Source organism: Salvelinus fontinalis, chromosome 34, assembly GCF_029448725.1.
Source record: "Salvelinus fontinalis isolate EN_2023a chromosome 34, ASM2944872v1, whole genome shotgun sequence".
Lineage (NCBI taxonomy): Eukaryota > Metazoa > Chordata > Actinopteri > Salmoniformes > Salmonidae > Salvelinus > Salvelinus fontinalis.
Genome location: NC_074698.1, coordinates 3,085,593 through 3,108,545, shown reverse-complemented (window position 1 = coordinate 3,108,545; position 22,953 = coordinate 3,085,593).

The following is a 22,953-nucleotide window of genomic DNA, read 5'->3' as shown; positions in this document are numbered from 1 at the left end:
CGAAAATGTTTATATTTAGCCACCAAAATCATGGTTAGACAATGTGAAATGTAGCCCAGCTGGTGAGAAAATGTCCGTGCGCCATATTAGACAGTGATCTACTCTTATACATAAATACTCATAAACGTGACTAAAAAATATAGGGTGGACAGGGATTGATAGACAATTTAATTCTTAATACAATCGCGGAATTACATTTTTTAAATTATCCTTACTTTTCAATACAGTTTGCGCCAAGCAAAGCTACGTCAAAAAACATGGTGTCCTAAGCCACTAACATTTTTCGACAGAAACACGATTTATCATAATAAAAATGTCCTACTTTGAGCTGTTCTTCCATCAGTATCTTGGGCAAAGGATCCTTTCTTGGGTCCAATCGTCTTTTGGTGGAAAGCTGTCCTCTTGCCATGTGGAAATGCCAACTGCGTTCGGGATGAACTGGAAGCGTGCCCAGCAATTCACAGCGTTTCAGAAATAAATGTCCCAAAATCGCACTAAACGGTTATAAATTGCTATAAAACGCTTTAAATTAACTACCTTATGATGTTTTTAACTCCCATAACGAGTAGAAACATGACCAGAGTAATATTACTCCCTCCACTAATGCTTGGAACAAGTGCGGGTCGATGTCATCCAGGCGCATTACGCAGCAAGAAAAGACTTGCTAGCTAAAAGTTTTTTTAATTTAAAGTGCCTGTGAACGCGCAATCGACCCCATTCAAATCGTCATCACGTAAAGGCATCCAGGGGAAGACGTAAGCAGTGTCCGTATACTCATAGCAATAACAGTGCCCTTTTAACTGACTCCAGATCAGGGGCCAAAATTTCTGAAATCTGACACCATGTCAGGGAAATTGCTGTAGAATGGGCTCTGTTCCACTTAGAGACAAAATTTCAACTCCTATAGAAACTATAGACTGTTTTCTATCCAATAATAATAATATGCATATTGTACGATCAAGGATTTTGTGGGAAGCCGTTTCAAAAATTACACGATTAGCAGAAATAGTCACAACAGCGCCCCCATCCTCAACAGGTTAAGCACAACAAAGTCAAGGTATTGGAGTGGCCATCACAAAGCCCTGATCTCAATCCTATAGAAAATTGGTGGGCAGAACTGAAAAGGTGTGTGCGAGCAAGGAGGCCTACAAACCTGACCCAGTTACACCAGCTCTGTCAGGGGGTATGGGCCAACATTCACCCAACTTATTGCGGGAACCGTGTGGAAGGCTACCCGAAATGTTCGACCCAAGTTAAACTATTTAAAGGCAACGCTACCAAATACTAATTGAGTGTATGTAAACTTCTGACCCACTGGGAATGTGATGAAATAAATAAAAGGTGAAATAAATCATTCTCTCTACTATTATTCTGACATTTCACATTCTTAAAATAAAGTGGTGATCCTAACTGACCTAAAACAGTGAATTTTACTAGGATTAAATGTCAGGAATTGTGAAAAACTGAGATTAAATGTATTTGGCTAACGTGTATGTAAACTTCCGACTTCAACTGTATTTACGCCCAGTGTGTCGTCGTGATCTCTGTTGGAAATGTCAGTCCTTCTGTTGGAGAGTCAGTTCGTCACCATCTCTCTCTCTCTCTGCTTCCCTGAAGATCAAAGTATTTCGTGGTTAGATTGGATACTTCAGAGTACCATTCAGAAATGTTCTGATAGAATAGATTTTGGCAGTTATCGTTATTCGCAATCACAGTTTTACATAATTTCTAGCTGCAGACTAGTAATTAGTAATTAGATTTGCTCTTATTCTGTAGGGAGTGATAGTCTCAGAGTGTAACCATTTTCAGCCGTGTAGCCAATGCTCCATGTGGTATGGTTAGGAATTCATCAACCATTACAACCTTAGCTTATACTGAGGTTTTTGTGGTCTGAAGAGGATTTCCTCAGGAGGGGGTTTTATTCGTAACAATAGAAAAGGAGGTTCTATGACGCCAGATCATATCTGTGCTCACGGTGGCGGGCCAATGACTTAGTTAAACTTTAAAGGGAATACATGTAACGGTCGTCTTTCGGACAGTTAGTAGACCAAGGCGCAGCGGGTGATGAATACATAATACTTTATTGTAAGACGAAGACAGACACGAAATACACTTGACTAAATATACAAAATAACAAAACGAACTAGACAGACCTAAACTACGAACTTACATGAAACGAAGAACACATGAACAGGAACGACCGAAAGAACGAGACGAGACAGTACCGTGTGGTGCAACGAACACAGACACAGTGACAATCACCCACAAACAAACAGTGAGAACAACCTACCTTAATATGACTCTCAATTAGAGGAAAACGCAAAACACCTGCCTCTAATTAAGAGCCATACCAGGCAACCCAAAACCAACATAGAAACAGAAAACATAGACTGCCCACCCAAAACTCACACCCTGACCATCACACACACACAAAACAACAGAAAACAGGTCAGGAACGTGACAATACAATTCTCACATTAACGGTTTAACATCACATTACATCATTTCACATTCATTTTATACAAGAATTAGATGCAAACCTCATACTTGAGAAATGTACACATTCAGAGATATAGTTATGTGTGTTTCCTCTCCTCTCTGAGGTCAACAAATGAAACACACTCGTCAATCCGTCCCTTAAATGTCCAGGGACCATTCCCACCTTCTCTCAAGTGCACATTTTGTATCAAATTCCCATTTTGGGGATTTAGGAGTTCGCCATGTGAAATTCTTTGTTCTCTCTATGTGTCTCTCTTTCTGCATGGCCAGGGGGAGAGAGTCTCCACTAGGAATCTACGACCTGAGATAACAGAACCTGGGTGTAGGAGAGAGAGAGACAGAGAGATGGGGATGCCACGATCTATACCCAGAAAGGGCCACATCATGACACTGTCATTTGACTTACTGTCTAAACACTTTAAATGACAGCGCCGAAGCAGCCTCAACGGTTCACTATGGAAGAGACCGAATCTATATTGGTTGGTGATATAGATTTGGACCCTTCCTTGCACTTTGAAGTTGTATCACACATTTTATTATGTAAACCCCTAAGAGGTGATTTATTAGGAAGACAGTATATCTGTGGTTGAGAAAAAAAGAGAGAGAGAGTTGTGTGAGTTGTTGTTTTTTGTCGCACTGCTTTGCTTTATCTTGGCCAGGTCGCAGTTGTAAATGAGAACTTGTTCTCAACTGGCCTACCTGGTGAAATAAATACAAAATGAAATACAAGTTGTGTGAGGTGTGTTTTGTATCTTCTCTCTTTAATCCTTCTCTATCAGATACTTGTTGAATTCGCTGAATTGTTGTCAAAGTAGGCTACTATTTTAACGTTTTGTGTCAGGCCTCGTCTGTACTAAATCTTATTGAGAGCGGTGATCTACATTCGTCAATAGTCTCTCAATAGTTGTTTGCATTTTTACATTACAGAAGTAAGAATCATTGTCCATCCAATAGCCGACTTTGTGTTGGTTTTGAAATACTTGTTGAATATTGTCCTCGGGTCAAATACCAAAAGAGAGGTATGTGTATCTCTTTAGCTTGCTGTTGTAAGTAATCAACCACAGCAACTATATTTTCTCCACCTATGCTGTGGTGAGTTGATGTGTGTCCCAAATAAACACAATGTTTAATAACAGATTGTCATTTCTTTTTATTATTTGGGATTTTCTCCCTCCTCTCACAGACACCCAGCTCCACCAAAACCCTTCAAAGTGCCTGTACCAACAACGGACAGTAAGCATTTCACAGTAAAGTCTACAGCTGTTATATTTGCCATATGTGACAAATAAAATGTTATTTGACTGCTTAGCATGACAGACCAAGTCTGGTCCCTTAGCTCAGTGGTTCTCTCCTTTTTTTGGTTACTGTACCCAGTGGTGACCCGTCCTCCAAAACAGAAGTAATGAGGTTTGGTAAGAAGAATGCCCCTCCCCCCCACCGCTGTGATTACTACCTCCTGAGGGTTTAGAGCTTGAGGTAGTCACCTCATACAAGTACTTGGGAGTATGGCTAGACGGTACACTGTCCTTCTTTCAGCACATATTAAAGCTGCATGCTAAAGTTAAATCGAGACTTGGTTTCCTCTACCGTAATCGCTCCTATTTCACCCCAGCTGCCAAACTAACCCTGATTCAGATGGCGATCCTACCCATGCTAGATTATGGAGACATAATTTATAGATCTGCAGGTAAGGGTGCTCTCAACCAGCTAGATGTTCTTTACCGTTCGGCCATCAGATTTGCCACCAATGCTCCTTATAGGACACGTCACTGCACTCAAAACTCCTCTGTAAACTGATCATCTCTGTATACCTGTCGCAAGACCCACTGGTTGATGCTTATTTATAAAACCCTCTTAGACCTCACTGCCCCCTATCTGAGAGATCTACTGCAGCCCTCATCCTCCACATACAACACCCATTCTGCCAGTCACATTCTGTTCAAGGTCCCCAAAGCACACACATCCCTGGGTCGCTCCTCTTTTCAGTTCGCTGCAGCTAGCGACCGGCACAAGCTGCAACAGACACTCAAACTTGACAGTTTTATCTCAATCTCTTCATTCAAAGACTCAATCATGGACACTCTCACTGACAGCAGTGGCTGCTTTGCGTGATGTATTGTTTTCTCTACCTTCTTGCCCTTTGTGCTGTTGTCTGTAGCCAGTATTGTTTGTTGACAGTTTGCTGAGTTTATGTAAAATGTCACAAAGTCACTGGAAAGGCCCTCATTGACTTACTGACACTGATTGCGTTGCTTTGTCCAGAGCAGCTTAACACACATTGTTTGAGCAGCACACACAAATTCAGAGACTTCTTCTCCTACTCTGATGCAGTATCTAATATCTTGCACAAGTATTGTAGTCACTGTTTGGTGTTAGTTGAGCAGGATGATGGCACATGTCAATCTTGTGGTGCCAATGAGCTGAAAGAGGAAGCGACATCTGTTATTGAAGTCTCTATCGAGGAGCAACTACAGAGGCTGTTTGCGAAAGAGGGTTTCAAAGGAAAAACTGAATTTCAGATTGAACAGGCAGAAAAAGGGAAGAGATAACATTGAGGATATATGTGATGGAGAGGTGAACAGCAAATATGCAGCTGTTGGTGGGTCATTAAGCAATCCTAGAAATGTATAATTTCCATGGAACACTGATGGGTGCCTTTCCATAAATCGTCAAAATTCTCAGTCTGGTTATTTTATTGTATCTTTATTGAGTTGAGCTACAGTGAATGGATTAAAAGGGAAAATAGGATTTCTGCTGGACTTTTGGTTGGGGACTTCAAACCTTTCCATGTTGACATTCCTGAAGCCTTTCAGCAGCACTTCACGTAAGCTTGAAGAGCGTGGTGTTTTTCTTTAGATACGGCAAGACCTCAATGTCTTTTCAATGTTTTGACCATCGCTGGAATGTGTGACTTGCCTGCAAAGGGCATTGGTCTCCAACACTGTGCAATTCAATGGTCAATTTGGATGCCTCAAATGTGAACAGCCTGGAGTGACTGTGAAAACTGGAGTGAGAGGACATATGTATGCTTTCCCATTTCCCCGGGACAACCCAAAAGGCTCACCGCGAACACATTAATTGATGATGCAAAATCAGCCTTTGAGACTCAAAGCGCTGTGCATGGTGTTAAGGGTCCTCCTCGGCTCAGTAAACCTGAAAGTTTTGACCTTATTTGTGGGAATGCCGTTGACTACATGCACTCTGTACTGCTTGGAGTCATGCGCTTACTAATGTTTTTGTGGTTTTCTGCTGAATTCTCTCGTCAGCCTTTTTAGCATGACCAAAGGGACATGTGAGATTGGCAAGCGGTTTTAAAAGATATCCTGCCCCCATCTTATCTGACGCGTTGTCCTCGCTCAGTTACATCACACAGAATGTTCTTCAAAGCATCCGAATATCGGTCTCTATTGCTATTTTATGGCCCGGTTGTTTTCAGGGGGTCTTCTTGGTGCTCTCTATTACAACCATTTTCTACTTCCTAGTGAAGCAGTTGTCATACTCTTGATGGACTCCATATCAGTTAAACAGATTGACCATGCTGAAAAACTACTCTTGAACTTTTTGCTCCCAGATAGCTGATCTTTATGGTGAGAGATACCAAACTGCTAATATGCACTTTCTTGTTCACTGAGCTGACAGTGTTAGAGACCTTGGACCACTGTGGACTCATTCATGTTTTCATTTTGAGGACAAAAATGGCTATTTTCTACGGCTTATACATGGCACTCAAAATATACCTACTCAGAGAGCAGATGTTATTTGTCTTGTACAGTCTCTTCCAATAATTGCACAAAGTGTAAAACCTGGCAATTCCTTTGCAGAATTATATGCCAGAATGTCCAATAGTTATTTAAGGACGCGTGTGATCAGAGCAAGTGTGTTTCAACTTGAGGAAGACAATCGGACTGCCTTGGAGGAGTGTGTTGGTCACCCCATTCAAAACAGAACTCTGAGAGCCTTTCAACGGGCTCAGGTTGGTAGAATGCAGCTCACATCCAGACATTACAAGAAAGACAAAAGAAGAAACAACTTCACTATTCTATATCGTAAAGGGACACAGATCAAGTATGGCCAAGTGGAGTTCTTTTTCACATATGAAGAATCTGGCAACTCTTCCATGTTAGCACTTGTTTGTGAATTTGAGAGCGCAGATATCTACCTGTTGCAAGATTATGCAACAAGTGGCACGTGTTTTCATATTGTGCCCCTTCTGGAAACCCATGTACGGATGGTTGTTGTCACTCTGCAGCAGGTTCTGGGCAAAGTTGTTTGTATGGATCTATCCTCAATGCCTGGCCTTGTTTTTGTTGGGCATTTCCCCAATACTCTGGAGAAAGATTAGCACAAGCTACTTTAAGAACACAGAAAAGATAGCTTCGAAGTCATTATATAACAGCATTGCCAGTTCTGCCTTAGGCAGCACACTACTTTGCCAGTCATCATTGTTCTCTTTATTGTTTGATATTAATGCTGTGTAAACATATGGCTTGATTTGTTCATGTCGAGGATATTTTGTTTTCTATTTCAGTAGTTTCAATAACATACTGTACTGATTGATACTCCACAGGGATGTGCTGGGGAGGCAGCCACCCATACCTTCCACTGTCACAACATCTTTATACTGTACATTGGATGTGTGGTTAATTGTGCTGTTATTTAAATAATAATAAAAACATATTTGAAAGAAATCGGTTAAATTATATCCTAGCTGAGCGAATGACAGCCGCTTTGCCTTTTTTATAGTAAATCTGATTCAAAACTTTACATTGATGCAAGACAAGACTTAAAATAACAATTTGAGATCTTGATTTCTTAAACAAATGATCCAAAATAAAATTAAGATTGAGCAGTGTTAGACTTGAATGTGATAACAGACCTCCCAACCCCTCTTATGCTGCTGCTACTCTCTGTTTACCATATATGCATAGTCACTTTAATTAAGTATCCATTCATGTACATACTACCTCAATTGGCCTGACCAACCAGTGCTCCCGCATATTGGCTAACCGGGCAATCTGCATTGTGTCCCACCACCCGCCAACCCCTCTTTTACGCTACTGCTACTCTCTGGTCATCATATATGCATAGTCACTTTAACCATATCTACATGTACATACTACCTCAATCAGCCTGACTAACCGATGTCTGTATGTAGCCTCGCTACTGTTTTTCACTGTCTTTTTACTGTTTTTATTTCCTTACTTAGCTATCGTTCACCTAATACCTTTTTTGCACTATTGGTTAGAGCCTGTAAGTAAGCATTTCACTGTAAGGTCTACACCTGTTGTATTCGGCGCACGTGACAAATAAACTACGATTTGATTTGAAGAAGAGGTCTTATCTTGGATTTTCCTTTCCTCTGGGTGAGAATGGGTTGCAAATGGGTGAGATGAAATTGATCCTGGTCCATTGCTACTCTTCTGTTTTATTTTATTTTAGAGAGGCAGCAGACTGTGTAGCTAGCTTGTAACGGCTTTCTTCCTGGGATGAAGGAGAGGACCAAAATGCAGCGCGGCTAGTGTTCAACAAAGAGAATAACGTGAACACAACAAACTACAAAACAATAAATGTGAAAACCGAAAACAGTCCTATCTGGTGTAGAACACAAAGACAGGAAACAACCACCCACAAACCCCAACACAAAACAAGCCACCTAAATATGGTTCCCAATCAGAGACAATGACAAACACCTGCCTCTGATTGAGAACCATATCAGGCATACATAGAAATGGACAAACTAGACACACAACATAGAATGCCCACCCAGCTCACGTCCTGACCAACACTAAAACAAGTAAAACACACAAGAACTATGGTCAGAATGTGACATAGCTGATTTAGCTATTCACTACCTAACAGGAGTAGCCCAGGACTCAAACTTGATCTGCATTAAATTCTCTAGGATAGGGGGCAGCATTTTCACGTTTGGATGAAAAGCGTGCCCAGAGTAAACTGCCTCCTACTCAGTCCCAGATGCAAATATGTGCATATTATTAGTATTGGATAGAAAACACTCTGTTTCTTAAACTGTTTGAATCATGTCTGTGACTATAACAGAACTTATTTGGCAGGCAAAACCATGAGGAGGTCACTCTCTTTTCAATGCACTTTCATTTGGAATCCAGATTTCTAAGGGACCTTCCTGCAGTTCCTATCGCTTCCACTGGATGTCAACAGTCTTTAGAAATTGGTTGAGGTTTTTCCTTTGAGAAATTAAGAAGTAGCCATGTTCACATTGAGGCTCCAGTGAAGTGTACTGTTTGTTAGAGGCACCTGACCAGAAAGCATGCTACACATTGTTTTCCTCTGGTATTGAACACAGATCATCCCGTCTTCAATTTTATCGATTATTTATGTAAAAAATACCTAAAGTTGTCTTACAAAAGTAGTTTGAAATGTTTGGACAAAGATTACAGGTAACTTTTGAGATATTTTGTAGTCACATTGTGCAAGTTGGAACCAGTGTTTTTCTGGATCAAACGCGCCAAATAAATTGACAGAATTAATCGAACAAAAGGACCATTTGTGATGTTTATGGGACATATTGGAGTGCCAACAGAAGAAGCTCGTCAAAGGTAAGGCATGAATTATATCTTTATTTCTGCGTTTTGTGTCGCGCCGGGAGGGTTGAAATATGATGGTCTGTGATTGTTAGCTGGGGTGCTATCCTCAGATAATAGCATTGTTTGCTTTCGCCGTAAAGCATTTTTGAAATATGACACGTTGGCTGGATTCACAAGTGTATGTTTAATTTGGTATATTGAATGTGTGATTTCATGAAAGTTTACATTTTATAGTAATTTATTTGAATTTGACACTCTGCATTTTCACTGGATGTTAGCCAGGTGGGACGCTACTGTCCCACATATCCCAGATAGGTTAAGCATGAAGACCTTCTTGATTATTACCCCTTAGTAGAGTACAAGGTATTTGGAAAATCAATGATGATCTTTCATTATTCTTTCCCTTTGTTGTAGACCCGTGACAGCACTAGGAGAGGAGATAATAAAGGCAGTATTGTCTAGCTATTGCCACCAGATTTGCTAGCAAGTGTGGGAGTAGAGGGAAAGCCAGACCTTCAATTTCTTAAAGAACAAGACTTACAGGAGCACATCAGACTAATACAATGCCAGAAGCTGATAAATGCATGGATATTTGAAGGTATTACATTTTGCTAAAAGATGTACAAGTACTCTACAGTTGAGAGGAAATGTTTGTAATTGTATTACTTTAGATCTCAGAGTTTTTACTTACAGGAAAAGCAAGGAGTGACACAGCAGATGCCATCAAAGCTACATCAACATTTGAGCCATCAAGCCTTCCCCCTTCAGTCATCCTCCACATCCAGCACAACCGGTCAACGACCAGTACTGTAGATCTGGACATCTTGCCGGAGAACTTCTGTCCCTTGGGGCAAAATGTCCATGAACCTGAGATCAGCCATCGCCAGAGGAACACGGCCAACCCCGGGGAAACTAAGAGAGATAAGAGTTATTGAGCCTAAGCCTAATCCGACCAGAGCAGATTGCCATACAATAGCCAAGAGGAGGGTACAACCGTACCCGGAAAGCTTCGCTGATACAATGAAAGATGGCACTACAATTGGGAGTGGCTATGGATCCCTCTTAAATCAGATGAAAACGTGTTGAGCATAAGATTCGTAATAATCATCTGGTACGGCTAAGAAAGACACTCTCAGGCTCATTGACTGTAGTCAGTGCAAGATGGCCAACTGACAAATACGGCTGTGTAAGATGGCAGTCTGACTTTCCCACAGAAGAAACGGAAGAAGCTTTGGAGGCAAAGCGTAAGGAAATGGAAATGGTGCAGCTTCATTCCAGAGAAGGGCCGGCAGGAGGTGACAGAGGACAACTCTCGCTGCTCATGCAAGCAACATTTTACTTACATGGCTAGCCATCAACGCTAGCCCAGCACCTTAGATAGCTGAGCTGAGGAGTAAGTGGCTATACCTTTTCACACAGAAGGAACTCTACAACCACTTCAAGTTACTGACAGATGTCTCAATCCTGGGAAAAAAATGTATGCAACGATGGCAGAGAAAGGAAAGGTTATCATACAATACTTCCTCCAGAGAACCAACAAATGAAGAGGTTCGACACATCCTGAAAAGGTTTGAAAAGGGTGGAGCGACTGCAGTCTTGTACTCTGCTCAGGAAGATAATGGAATTTGAACAGTTATAGCAGGGTTCCCCAATTGGCAACCCGCGGTCCAAATCTGGCCAACCAGCAATATTATTTGGGCAACCAAAGCCCCCCAAATGAATTAAGAATATTTTTGTTAATTCAAATAATTTTTATTCGATTTTTTTAAAATCTTGGACCTGAGATGCAAAAAGTCCCAAGAAGAAAGTGACCCTACCTAAATAATGCAAAAGTTACATTTTAACTTCATGAGGAGAGAGAATGCAGGAGACAGTCCACTAATAAAGCAGAGAGTGGAGCAATCAATGGGAGATGAACAGCACCTGGTGCTGAAAATATAGCTAACTTGTTATGCAAGTGGCGCCAAGCAACAGAAGGAGAAAAAAATTCACCAGTCGAGTAATTCATTTCAACAATAATCTTCATTTTAATTTGACTTTACAAACAACAAGAGGGCTTAATTGGAGTCTATTTCTTCAGATCGAAGGCCCATATAAAATAACTTAACTGCCTGAGCTAGACTATGTGGCTTAACAGCATCTTTCACAAGAAAAAAAATGGCCTGATAGAAGTGGGATTTTTATTTATTTATTAGGCCTACTTACAATTGAAACTGGCCAAAAAGCTAGCATCCCACATAAAACAATAATTTCAAGAAAAAAAGGCGACGTCTGTGTCTGAATGTCTGTATCCCTGTATCGGGAGTCTCAGGATAACCTACTCCTGTCACAACAAAACAAACAGAAAATACTGTCAGCATGAGACTTAATATAGCCATGGATAAGTACTACTACTACTAATAATAATCACAATAATGTTAGTGGCCTATATGACTATTTATTAAATACTAAGTTGCATTTCCCCTCGGACACGATCTTGTGGATATGAGAGGGATTTGATTTTGATGCGCAGGCAGTCATCGATTGACTTATTTGAAAGCCGGTTCCTGTCGTGAGTCTTGATTGCGTTTATAGAGGAAATGGAGGTATAAGTCGATCCAAACATCGTTAGCACATAAAAGACACGTTTTTTTATTGTGCTGTATTCCTCTGAACATTTCACCCAAAACGCACACAAGGACTCAGCACTCCTGAGCGCATCCCTAATTTGGCTCGATGTTTGGAATTCAATCAGCTTGAATTGCGGCCTCATCCAGCGAGGGTATCGTATTGTGCCGACAGAGACGGTCGCCTCGCTTCGAGTCCTGAGGAAACTATGCAGTATTTTGTTTTTTAAAGTATGATTTCTTACATTGTTAGACCAGAAAATGTGTTATTACATACAGCCGGGAAGAACTATTGGATATAAGAGCGACGTCAACTTACCAACATTACGACCAGGAATACAACTTTCCTGAAGCGGATCTTTTGTTCGGACCACCAACCAGGACAGTGGATCTAAGTCCTTCTGCTCACCAAACCTATAATTCCTTACATCAAATGCAGGCCATATTATCTACCAAGAGGATTCTCGTCAGTTATCGTAACAGCTATGTATATACCCCCTCAAGCAGACACCACGACAGCCCTTAAGGAACTCCACTGGACTCTATGTAAACTGGAAACCACATATCCTGAGGCTGCATCTATTGTAGCTGGGGATTTTAACAAAGCACATTTGAGAACAAGGCTACCTAAATTCTATCAGTATATTGATTGCAGCACTCGCACGGGCAATACACTCAATCACTACTACTCTAACTTCCGCGATGCATACAAGGCCCTCCCTTAGGTATATCCGACCACGACTCCATCTTGCTCCTACCGTCTTATAGGCAGAAACTCAAACAGGAGTAAGATTGAAACCGAATAAGATTGAAACCGAAATGAATGAATTTAAAAAGGAGAACAACGTTCTGAAAGAATGCTTACTGGACATACAAACTAGATCCATGAGAGAGAATTTGGTACTTACAGGTATCCAAGAGAAAGAAGGAGAGGTTCCTGAATCTGTAGTTAGAGAGTTCCTTTTTGCAGCGCTTCAGATTCCACGCGAAGTTATCGATAAGATCCAACTTGAACGTGTACACCGCCTAGGACAGAGAGGGCAGAGGTACGAACGCCCAATCGTTGCCAAATTTGCTTCATTTAAAGATAAAATAATGGTTAAAAGCCTGGGTAAAAGACTTGCTGGGACCAAAATTGGCATGAATGATCAGTTTCCGAAAGAAATTGCAGAACGGCGCAAAGTTCTGTATCGAATTTTCAAAGAAAATAGATTAAAAGCGAAACGAGTAGCTCTCGTCGTGGATAAACTATATATTGATAACCAGTTGTTCAGAGACACAAAGATTACTGTCACGTTCCTGACCTATTTATGTTAGTTGTTATGTGTGTTAGTTGGTCAGGATGTGAGGTTGGGTGGGCATTCTATGTTTTCTGTTTCTGTGTTGGTTTTGGGTTACCTGGTATGGCTCTTAATTAGAGGCAGGTGTTTGGCGTTCCTCTAATTAAGAGTCATATTTAGGTAGGCGTTGTCACAGTGTTCGTTGTGGGTGAGTAGTTGTCTATGTCAGAACGTTTGTAGCCTGTTGTATGTGCACGACGTTTATTAGCTTCACGATCGTTTGTTGTTTTGTTAGTTTGTATTAAGTGTTTCGTGTTTATTTTTCGTCATCTTTTAAAATAAAAGAAGATGGCTTACTTTCCAAATGCTGCGTTTTGGTCCATCAATCCGCCACACGATCGTGACAGAATCACCCACCACGCTAAGACCAAGCGGCAAGGGAAAACGAAACGGAGTAGGGGACAGGAGAGAAAGGAGCAATGGACATGGGACGATGTTTTGGATGGAAAGGGTTGCTACACTTGGGAGGAGATCCTGGCTGGGAGGGATCGCCTCCCATGGGAACAGGTGGAGGCACTGAGGAGAGCAGAGGCTACCGGGGAGAGGAACCGGAGCTATGAGGGAACGCGTCTGGCACGGAAGCCGAAAAAGCCCGTAAGTAATTCCCAAAAATTTCTTGGGGGGGGGCTAAGAGGTGGTGGGCCAAGGGCAGGTAGGAGACCTGCGCCCACTTCCCAGGCTTACCGTGGAGAGCGGGAGTACGGGCAGGCGCCGTGTTACGCAGTAGAGCGCACGGTGTCTCCTGTACGAGTGCATAGCCCAGTGCGGGTTATTCCATCTCCCCGCACTGGTAGGGCTAGATTGAGTATTGAGCCAGGTGTCATGAGGCCGGTTCAACGCGTCTGGTCTCCAGTGCGTCTCCTCGGGCCGGCATACATGGCACCTGCCTTACGCATGGTTTCCCCGGTTCGCCTACATAGCCCGGTGCGGGTTATTCCACCTCCCCGCACTGGTCGGGCAACCGGGAGTATTCAACCAGGTAAGGTTGGGCAAGCTCAATGCTCAAGAGTGCCAGTACGCCTCCACGGTCCGGTATTTCCGGCACCACCTCCCCGCCCCAGCCTAGTACCTACAGTGTATACACTACGCACTAGGCTACCAGTGCGTATCCTGAGCCCTGTTCCTCCTCCACGCACTCTCCCTGTAGTGCGTGTATCTAGCCCGGTGCCTCCAGTTCCGGCACCACGCACTAAGCTACCAGTGCGTCTCCAGAGCCCTGTACAAACTGTATCTTCTCCCCCTACTAATCCTGATGTGCTTGTTCTCAGCCCGGCGTCACCAGTGCCGGTGCCGCGCATCAGTTGTGGAGTGGGCTATGAGAATACAGTGTGCCCTGTTCCTGCTCCCCGCACTAGTAGGATGGTGCTTATCCTTAGCCCGGTGCCTCCAGTTCCGGCACCACGCACCAGGTCTACAGTGCACCGTATCCGGCCAGAGCCATCCGTCTCCCCAGCGCCATCTGAGCCATCCGTCTCCCCAGCGCCATCTGAGCCATCCGTCTCCCCAGCGCCATCTGAGCCATCCGTCTCCCCAGCGCCATCTGAGCCATCCGTCTCCCCAGCGCCGTCTGAGCCATCCGTCTGCCAGGAGCCTGCAAAGCCGCCCGTCTGCCAGGAGCCTGCAAAGCCGCCCGTCTGCCATGAGCCTACAGAGCCGTCAGCCAGACAGGAGCCGCTAGAGCCGTCAGCCAGACAGGAGCCGCTAGAGCCGTCAGCCAGACAGGATCTGCCAGAGCCGCCAACCAGACAGGATCTGCCAGAGCCGCCAACCAGACAGGATCTGCCAGAGCCGCCAACCAGACAGGATCTGCCAGAGCCGCCAACCAGACAGGATCTGCCAGAGCCGCCAACCAGACAGGATCTGCCAGAGCCGTCAGCGAGCCATGAGCAGCCAGAGCCGTCAGAGAGCCATGAGCAGCCAGAGCCGTCAGAGCGCCATGAGCAGCCAGAGCCGTCAGAGCGCCATGAGCAGCCAGAGCCGTCAGAGCGCCATGAGCGTCGAGAGCCGTCAGCCTGCCATGAGCGTCGAGAGCCGTCAGCCTGCCATGAGCGTCGAGAGCCGTCAGCCTGCCATGAGCGTCGAGAGCCGTCAGCCTGCCATGAGCGTCGAGAGCCGTCAGCCTGCCATGAGCGTCGAGAGCCGTCAGCCTGCCATGAGCGTCGAGAGCCGTCAGCCAGCCATGAGCGTCGAGATTCGTCAGTCAGCCATGAGCTGCCCTTCAGCCTAAAAAGGCTAGATACCCAGAACTGCCCATCAGTCCAGAGCTGTCTCTCTGTCCGGAGCTGCCTTTCAGTCCGGAGTTGCCCCTCTATCCTGATCTCCCTCTCTATCTTCATCTACCTCTATATTCTTATCTATCCCTCTGTCTTGATTTATCTCTCTGTCCCGGTGTTGTCCTTAGTAGGTATGTTATTAAGAGGATTTTGTGGGGGAAAAAAGAGGGTGGACATTCTTGGAGGGAGGAAGTTAGGATGGATTATGGTGGGGTGGGAACCGCGCCCGGAGCCTGAGCCACCACCGTGGTTAGATGCCCACCCAGACCCTCCCCTAGACTTTGTGCTGGTGCGTCCGGAGTTCGCACCTTGTGGGGGGGGTAATGTCACGTTCCTGACCTATTTATGTTAGTTGTTATGTGTGTTAGTTGGTCAGGACGTGAGGTTGGGTGGGCATTCTATGTTTTCTGTTTCTGTGTTGGTTTTGGGTTACCTGGTATGGCTCTTAATTAGAGGCAGGTGTTTGGCGTTCCTCTAATTAAGAGTCATATTTAGGTAGGCGTTGTCACAGTGTTCGTTGTGGGTGATTGTCTCCTGTGTCAGTATGTATGTTCGTGCCACACTGGACTGTAGCGTTTGTTTGTTTCGTTTCGTTTCGATGTCGTCTGTTTCCTGTACGTAAGTTTATGTTTAGTTATGTAAGTTTATGTTCAGGTTTCGTCAACGTCGTTTTCTTGTTTTGTAGTTTGAAAGTGTTTTGTTTCGTTTCGTGTGGCCATCGTATTTTTAATAAAGATGGCTTATTTCCCAACTGCTGCGTTTTGGTCTGAAGATCCTTCTCTCCTCACCTCATCTGAGGATGAGGAGAGCGACAGTCGTTACAATTACTCCATGGTTATTTTAAAAATTACAAAGTTCTCATAGATGAGGAAAATAAACACAATTCAAGCCCGGTTACTGATTGTAACAATACAATACAAAATATAGCTTTTCTATAAATCTTCACATATAACTAATTGAACACAAGCACTATTTCTACATAGTGAAGATAAAAACTAAGTAAACAGAAGGCACAGTATGTGTGGATGGTGTGGTGTGTGTTTATTTTTATTTGTTATGTTTGGAAAGTTGAGTGAGTGAGTAATGAAATAGTTGCATATCCCAGAGCCAGTGTATTGCTGTGGGCCGGGTATGAGAGGGCTTTCAATGTTGTTCAAATGATGGATATACTTTTATAATGAATTATACGTCTTATTTATTTATTGTCCTATCATGGGGAACTACATTTTTTAAATAAATTATATCTAATTATTTATTATCCTATTTTAATGGTACGGTCCATGGCCCTATACCCTAGACACCCACATGAATGGCCCAGATACTAAGGAGAAGTCGCTAACTGTTTTATGTGCATGCTGTAAACGGTCTGTATGCAGCCAAAATGAGGACAGGGACCATGAGCAGCACTGCCCCCTCAAGATTCTGAGCCTGCTTGGCAGGGTTGGTCCTGCAAAGCCAAAGCCCCCTAAAGGGAGAGCATAATAAACAAGGAAATTCTCAAAGCTGCTAATGAGAACCTTGACGACCTTGTACCTAGCCGGTGGGGATTCCGGTGGGGTGCCCCCACCCAGGCAGTGGCAGTGCTGGCAACACTAGCTGCAGTAACCCATGGGGAGGGGGTCACACTCGGACATTCAGAGAGGGGGTATATTATTGTGGCCCTGGTGGCAAGAAACCAATCGGACTGCATGGAGATGCTTGGGAACATGGTCAAAATGGATGACCGTATTGTGGGTGTTTCAGGAAGAAGGTGTACATTTGACCTCCATCATCTAGGATGTGACAATGATAAATAAATCTCTACATTTATGCTCATTTTTTGCGCGGTCTTGCAGGCCTTCTCATGCAGCTGCAACTGCAAGTACATTTGTAAATCATGACCCATCTTGAGTTGGGCTCTGGGATGGTGCAATTGTTGAGAGGGTGAGCTTATGGTTGTGTGGGGGTAAGGGCTGAATGTGTGTGGGTGTATGTGTGTATCCCACAACTGTTGCGAAGGAAGAAGTAAAAGATGTTAGGGACTATAGAGGATGATTCACAGCAATATGTAATAAAAATCGAGGTGAGGGCGATGGAAATGCATTTGGCAATGGATCTGCTTCGGTTCGGTGGATGGTGCTGTGTGCACTTTTCGAAGGATGGATCCCAGTCGTCCGGGGCTGTGCGATGCGGGGGGTCGGGGGTGGTCTGCCGGGCATTGGGATGACAACCCAACTCGAGATGGGGGCTTTTGGCGGGTGGAATAGTGGGGACCAATTGGAGGTTTGCTTAGTGGAGATGCAAATGTCATGGTACAACTATATAGACGCTCAATCATTATGTTACTTTTTAATAGGACGTTTACAAACATATATTTTGATAAAAAGAATTGAAAGGTGTGTCTCATTATGGTAAGTGGTGAAATAAGTATAGCCAGTTACAATTGTAATGGCTTAGCAGATAATAAGAAAAGACGATCAGTATTTACCTGGCTAAAAGAGAAGGATTATAATATCTACTGTTTACAGGAAACCCATTCGACAGTTTTTGATTAAGTTTTGTGGAAAAAGAACTGGGGGGGCAAAATATATTTCTCCCATGGGCAAAGAAATTCAAAAGGGATGATGGTTTTAATTAATAATAACTTTGATCCAAATGTGCAACTTGTCCAAACAGATCCTCAAGGTAGATGGATTATTTTAAATATGTTATTGGACAATAAACATATATGGCTTATTAACCTATACGGTCCGAATAATGATGATCCAAGCTTCTTTGACAATATATATAAGAATGTATCAAATCTACAAGCAACACTAGACTCTATTATTATAGTGGGAGATTTTAATACGGTCTTAAATATCTATATGGACCGTAAAGGAAATCACACTACAAACTATCACCCTCAGGCACTTAAGGAAATCAGGAATGTCATGGATATATTGGAATTAGTGGATATATGGAGACTTAAATACCCTGACCTAGTGAGATATACATGGCGGAGGCTTAATCAAGCTAGTCGCCTTGACTACTTTCTTATATCATTCTCTCTGGCACCAAAAGTTAAAAAGTGTTTGATAGGGGACAGAATGCGGTCGGACCATCACATAATTGGCATATATATTACTCTTACAGAATTTCCACGTGGGCGAGGATATTGGAAATTTAATCAAAGCCTACTAGATGATAAATTGTTTAGAACTAGGACAGAAGAATTTATAACTGACTTTTTTAGACATAACATAGGTACAGCAGATCCCCATATTGTATGGGACACTTTTAAGTGTGCCTTTAGAGGCCATGCAATTCAGTACTCATCTATAAAACAAAAGCAATTTCGATCAAAAGAGTCCATATTAACAAAGGAAATTGAAGGACTAACAGTACAGTTAGATAACAATAAAAACGGTACCATAGAGGCACAGAATAAGTTAGAGGAAAAACAAAAAGAAATGGAGGAACTTATTCAAGAAAGATCCAGTGTAATATATTACAAAAATAAAGCGAACTGGATGGAATATGGGGAAAAATGCACCAAATTCTTTTTCAATCTTCAATATAGAAATGCTACCAAAAAAAAAACGTATTAAAACTTGTTACAAATGATGGAGTCACGCATGATTCACCAAATGATGTTTTGTAAGTAAAGTACTTTAAGAATATATTTTCGTTTCAGGCTCCTCCATCTCCACTAACTGAAACTAATTGTATGGATTTTTTCCCTAATAATAATGTAAAATTAACATCTGTACAGAAAGACTCATGTGAAGGCCTAATTACAGAGGAGGAACTACTTGATGCAATTGGGGCCTTTAAGGATGGGAAAACTCCAGGACTGGATGGCATACCAGTGGAAGTATACAAACATTTTTTTGATATACTCAAAGGACCATTATTAGCTTGTTTTAACCACTCCTATATAAATGATAGATTATCAGACACGCAACAAGAAGGTGTGATATCATTATTACTGAAACAGGACCCAAGTGGTATATATAAAGATCCAGTCCATTTAAAAAATTGGAGACCTCTTACACTTCAGTGTTGTGATGCAAAAATCCTAGCAAAATGCTTGGCGCATAGAATAAAAAAAGTTTTGTCAGATATTATTCATCCTAATCAGACAGGTTTTTTACATGGACGATACATTGGAGATAATATAAGGCAAGTACTGGAAACAATAGAACACTATGAAATATCGGGGACACCAGGCCTGGTTTTCATAGCTGATTTTGAAAAGGCTTTTGATAAAGTACGACTGGAGTTTATATATAAATGCCTAGAATATTTCCATTTTGGGGAATCTCTTATAAAATGGGTAAAAATTATGTATTGTAACCCTAGGTGTAAAATAGTAAATAATGGCTACATCTCAGAAAGTTTTAAACTATCTAGAGGAGTAAAACAAGGTTGTCCACTATCAGCATATCTATTTATTATTGCCATCGAAATGTTAGCTGTTAAAATTAGATCAAACATTAATATTAAGGGATTAGAAATCCAGGGCCTAAAAACTAAGGTGTCATTGTACGCTGATGATTCATGTTTTCTTTTAAAACCACAACTAGAATCTCTCCACGGCCTCTTAGAGGATCTAGATACATTTGCTATCCTCTCTGGATTAAAACCAAATTATGATAAATGTACCATATTACGTATTGGATCACTAAAAAATACACATTTTACATTGCCATGTAGTTTACCAATTAAATGGTCTGACGGTGATGTTTACATACTCGGTATACAAATCCCAAAAGAAAGAAATGATCTCACTCCAATAAATTTTTATAGAAAGTTAGCAAAAATAGATAAGATCTTGCTACCATGGAAAGGAAAATACCTGTCTATTTGTGGGAAAATCACCCTGATTAACTCTTTAATCATATCACAGTTTACCTATTTGCTTATGGTTTTGCCTACACCTAGTGACCTGCTTTTTAAATTATATGAACAAAAAATATTCAATTTTATTTGGAACGGCAAGCCAGATAAAATTAAAAGGGCCTATTTATATAACGAATATGAATTCGGAGGGCAGAAATGATTAAATATTAAAGCATTAGACCTCTCACTAAAGGCATCAGTCATACAAAAGTTATACTTAAATCCAAACTGGTTCTCTAGTAGATTGGTACGAATGTCTCATCCTATGTTCAAGAAGGGCCTTTTTCCCTTTATTCAGATTACACCTGCTCACTTTCGGTTGCTTGAAAATGAAATAATCTCCAAAATATCTTTATTTTTTAAACAAGCCTTAGAAAGTTGGTTGCAATTTCAGTTTAATCCACCTGAAAGGACGGAACAAATAGTACAACAAATCTTGTGGTTAAATTCAAATATAGTAATTGATAGAAAAACTGTATTTATCGAAGAAATGTTTAAAAAAGGTATAATTTTTGTGAATGATATCATAAATAGGACTGGTGGAGTAATGTCACACATGCAGCTAACACAGACATATGGAAATGTCTGCTCTACCCAAAATTACAACCAATTAATTGCAGCATTACCACAAAAATGGAAGAGGCAGGTGGAAGGGGATAAAAGTAAGGAACTTGTATGTCGGCCTTTTATTAAAGAACATAAATGGTTAAAGAAAAGTGTGATAAATAAAAACATATACCAATTTCATTTAAGGACCAAAAAGCTTACAGCTGTGCCATATAAATTGCAAAATAGTTGGGAAGAGATTTTCGATGTACCCATTCCATGGCACATGGTTTATGAATTGATACGCAAAACAACGCCGGATTCAAAACTTCGAATTTTTCAATTTAAATTATTGTACAAAATTCTTGCAACTAATAGAATGTTATATATATGGGGGATACAATCTTCCCAGCTCTGTAGATTCTGCTGTGAGGAGGCAGAGTCATTAGACCATTTATTTTGGTATTGTCCGCATGTAGCTCGTTTTTGGTCACAGGTCCAGGAATGGTTGAAGAATTGCAACATTTGCGTAGAACTAACGCTACAGATAGCAATACTGGGGGATTTGAAAAGCCATAGTCAATCAATCAATAATATAATAATTATTTTAGCAAAAATGTTTATTTTTAATTTACAATCTGTGGAAGCTATGAGAATAGGAAGATTCAAATCTTTTGTGAAGCATCACAGCACAGTTGAAAAATATATGGCAAATAAAAATCCGAAATGGATGATGTTGGAAGATAGATGGGAAAGGTTGAGTGGAGCTGAAGGGTGGGACTAATAACAAGATAAACAATGTAGGGCATTTGGGATCTGTGAAATGTGTATAGGTGCGGAGCTTTTGTGAAATAGCACAGTTACAAGTGGAAATCAAACTGGATGGACAACAGAAATAGAGGAAGGACTAAGAACAAACAAGAGAGAACTATTATAAAGTAGACTGTGTCTGTAAAATGTGTATAAGATGTATAAATTGAAGGTAAAAACAGAAATGTTTATCAGTTTACTCCAATTGGGGGATCGGTGGTAGGGTTTGCGGGGAATAATAATAAAGGTATACTCTTTAAAAAAAGTATGTATGTCTATGTAGGTATGTGTATGTATATATGTGTATATGTATGCATACGTGAATGGATATATATATTTACCCCAAAAAATATGGGGGATTGGAAATGATGCAGACAATTACATTGGAAGCAACATTCTTTCCGCAATATTAAGCTGATCCACCCCGCAAAAAAAAAGAAAAAAAAAAAAAGAAAAAAAAAAAAGAAACTCAAACAGGATGTACCCGTGACTAGAACCATTCATTGCCTGTCTGACCAATCGGAATCCACACTTCAAGATAATTTTGATCATGCCGACTGGGAAATGTTCCGGGCAGCCTCAGAGAATAACATTGATCTATACGCTGACTCGCTGAATGAGTTTATAAGGAATTGCATTGGAGATGTTGTACTCACTGTGACTATTAAAACCTACCCTAACCAGAAACCGTGGATGGATGGCGGCATTCGCACAAAACTGAAAGGGCGAACCACCACATTTAACCATGTAAAGAGGACTGGGAATATGGCCGAATATAAACAGTGTAGTTATTCCCTCCGCAAAGCATTTGAACAAGCGAAATGTCTGTATAGGGACAAAGTGGAGTCGCAATTCAACGGCTCAGACATTAGACGTATGTGGCAGGGTTTACAGGAAATAACAGACTATAAAAAGAATACCAGCCACGTTACGGACACCGACGTCTCGCTTCCAGACAAACTAAACACCTTCTTTGCCCCCTTTGAGGATAATACAGTGCCATCATCCCCCCTCTCCTTCTCTGTGGCCGACGTGAGTAACACATTAAAACGTGTTAACCCTCGCCATATACGCCTCCAACTCAATCATCAAGTTTGCAGATGACACAATAGTAGTGGTCTTGATTACCAACAATGACGAGACAGCCTACAGGGAGGAGGTAAGGGCACTCAGAGTGTGGTGTCAGGAAAACAGCCTCTCACTCAACGTGAACAAAACAAAGGAGATGATCGTGGACTTCAGGAAACAGCAGAGGGAGCACCCCCCTATCCACATCGAAGGGACAGTATTGGAGAAGGTGGAAAGTTTTAAGATCTTCGGCATACACATCACAGACAAACTGAAATGGTCCACCCACACAGACAGAGTTGTGAAGAAGGCGCAACAATGCCTCTTCAACCTCATGAGGCTGAAGAAATTTGTCTTGTCACCTAAAACACTCACAAAAAATTAC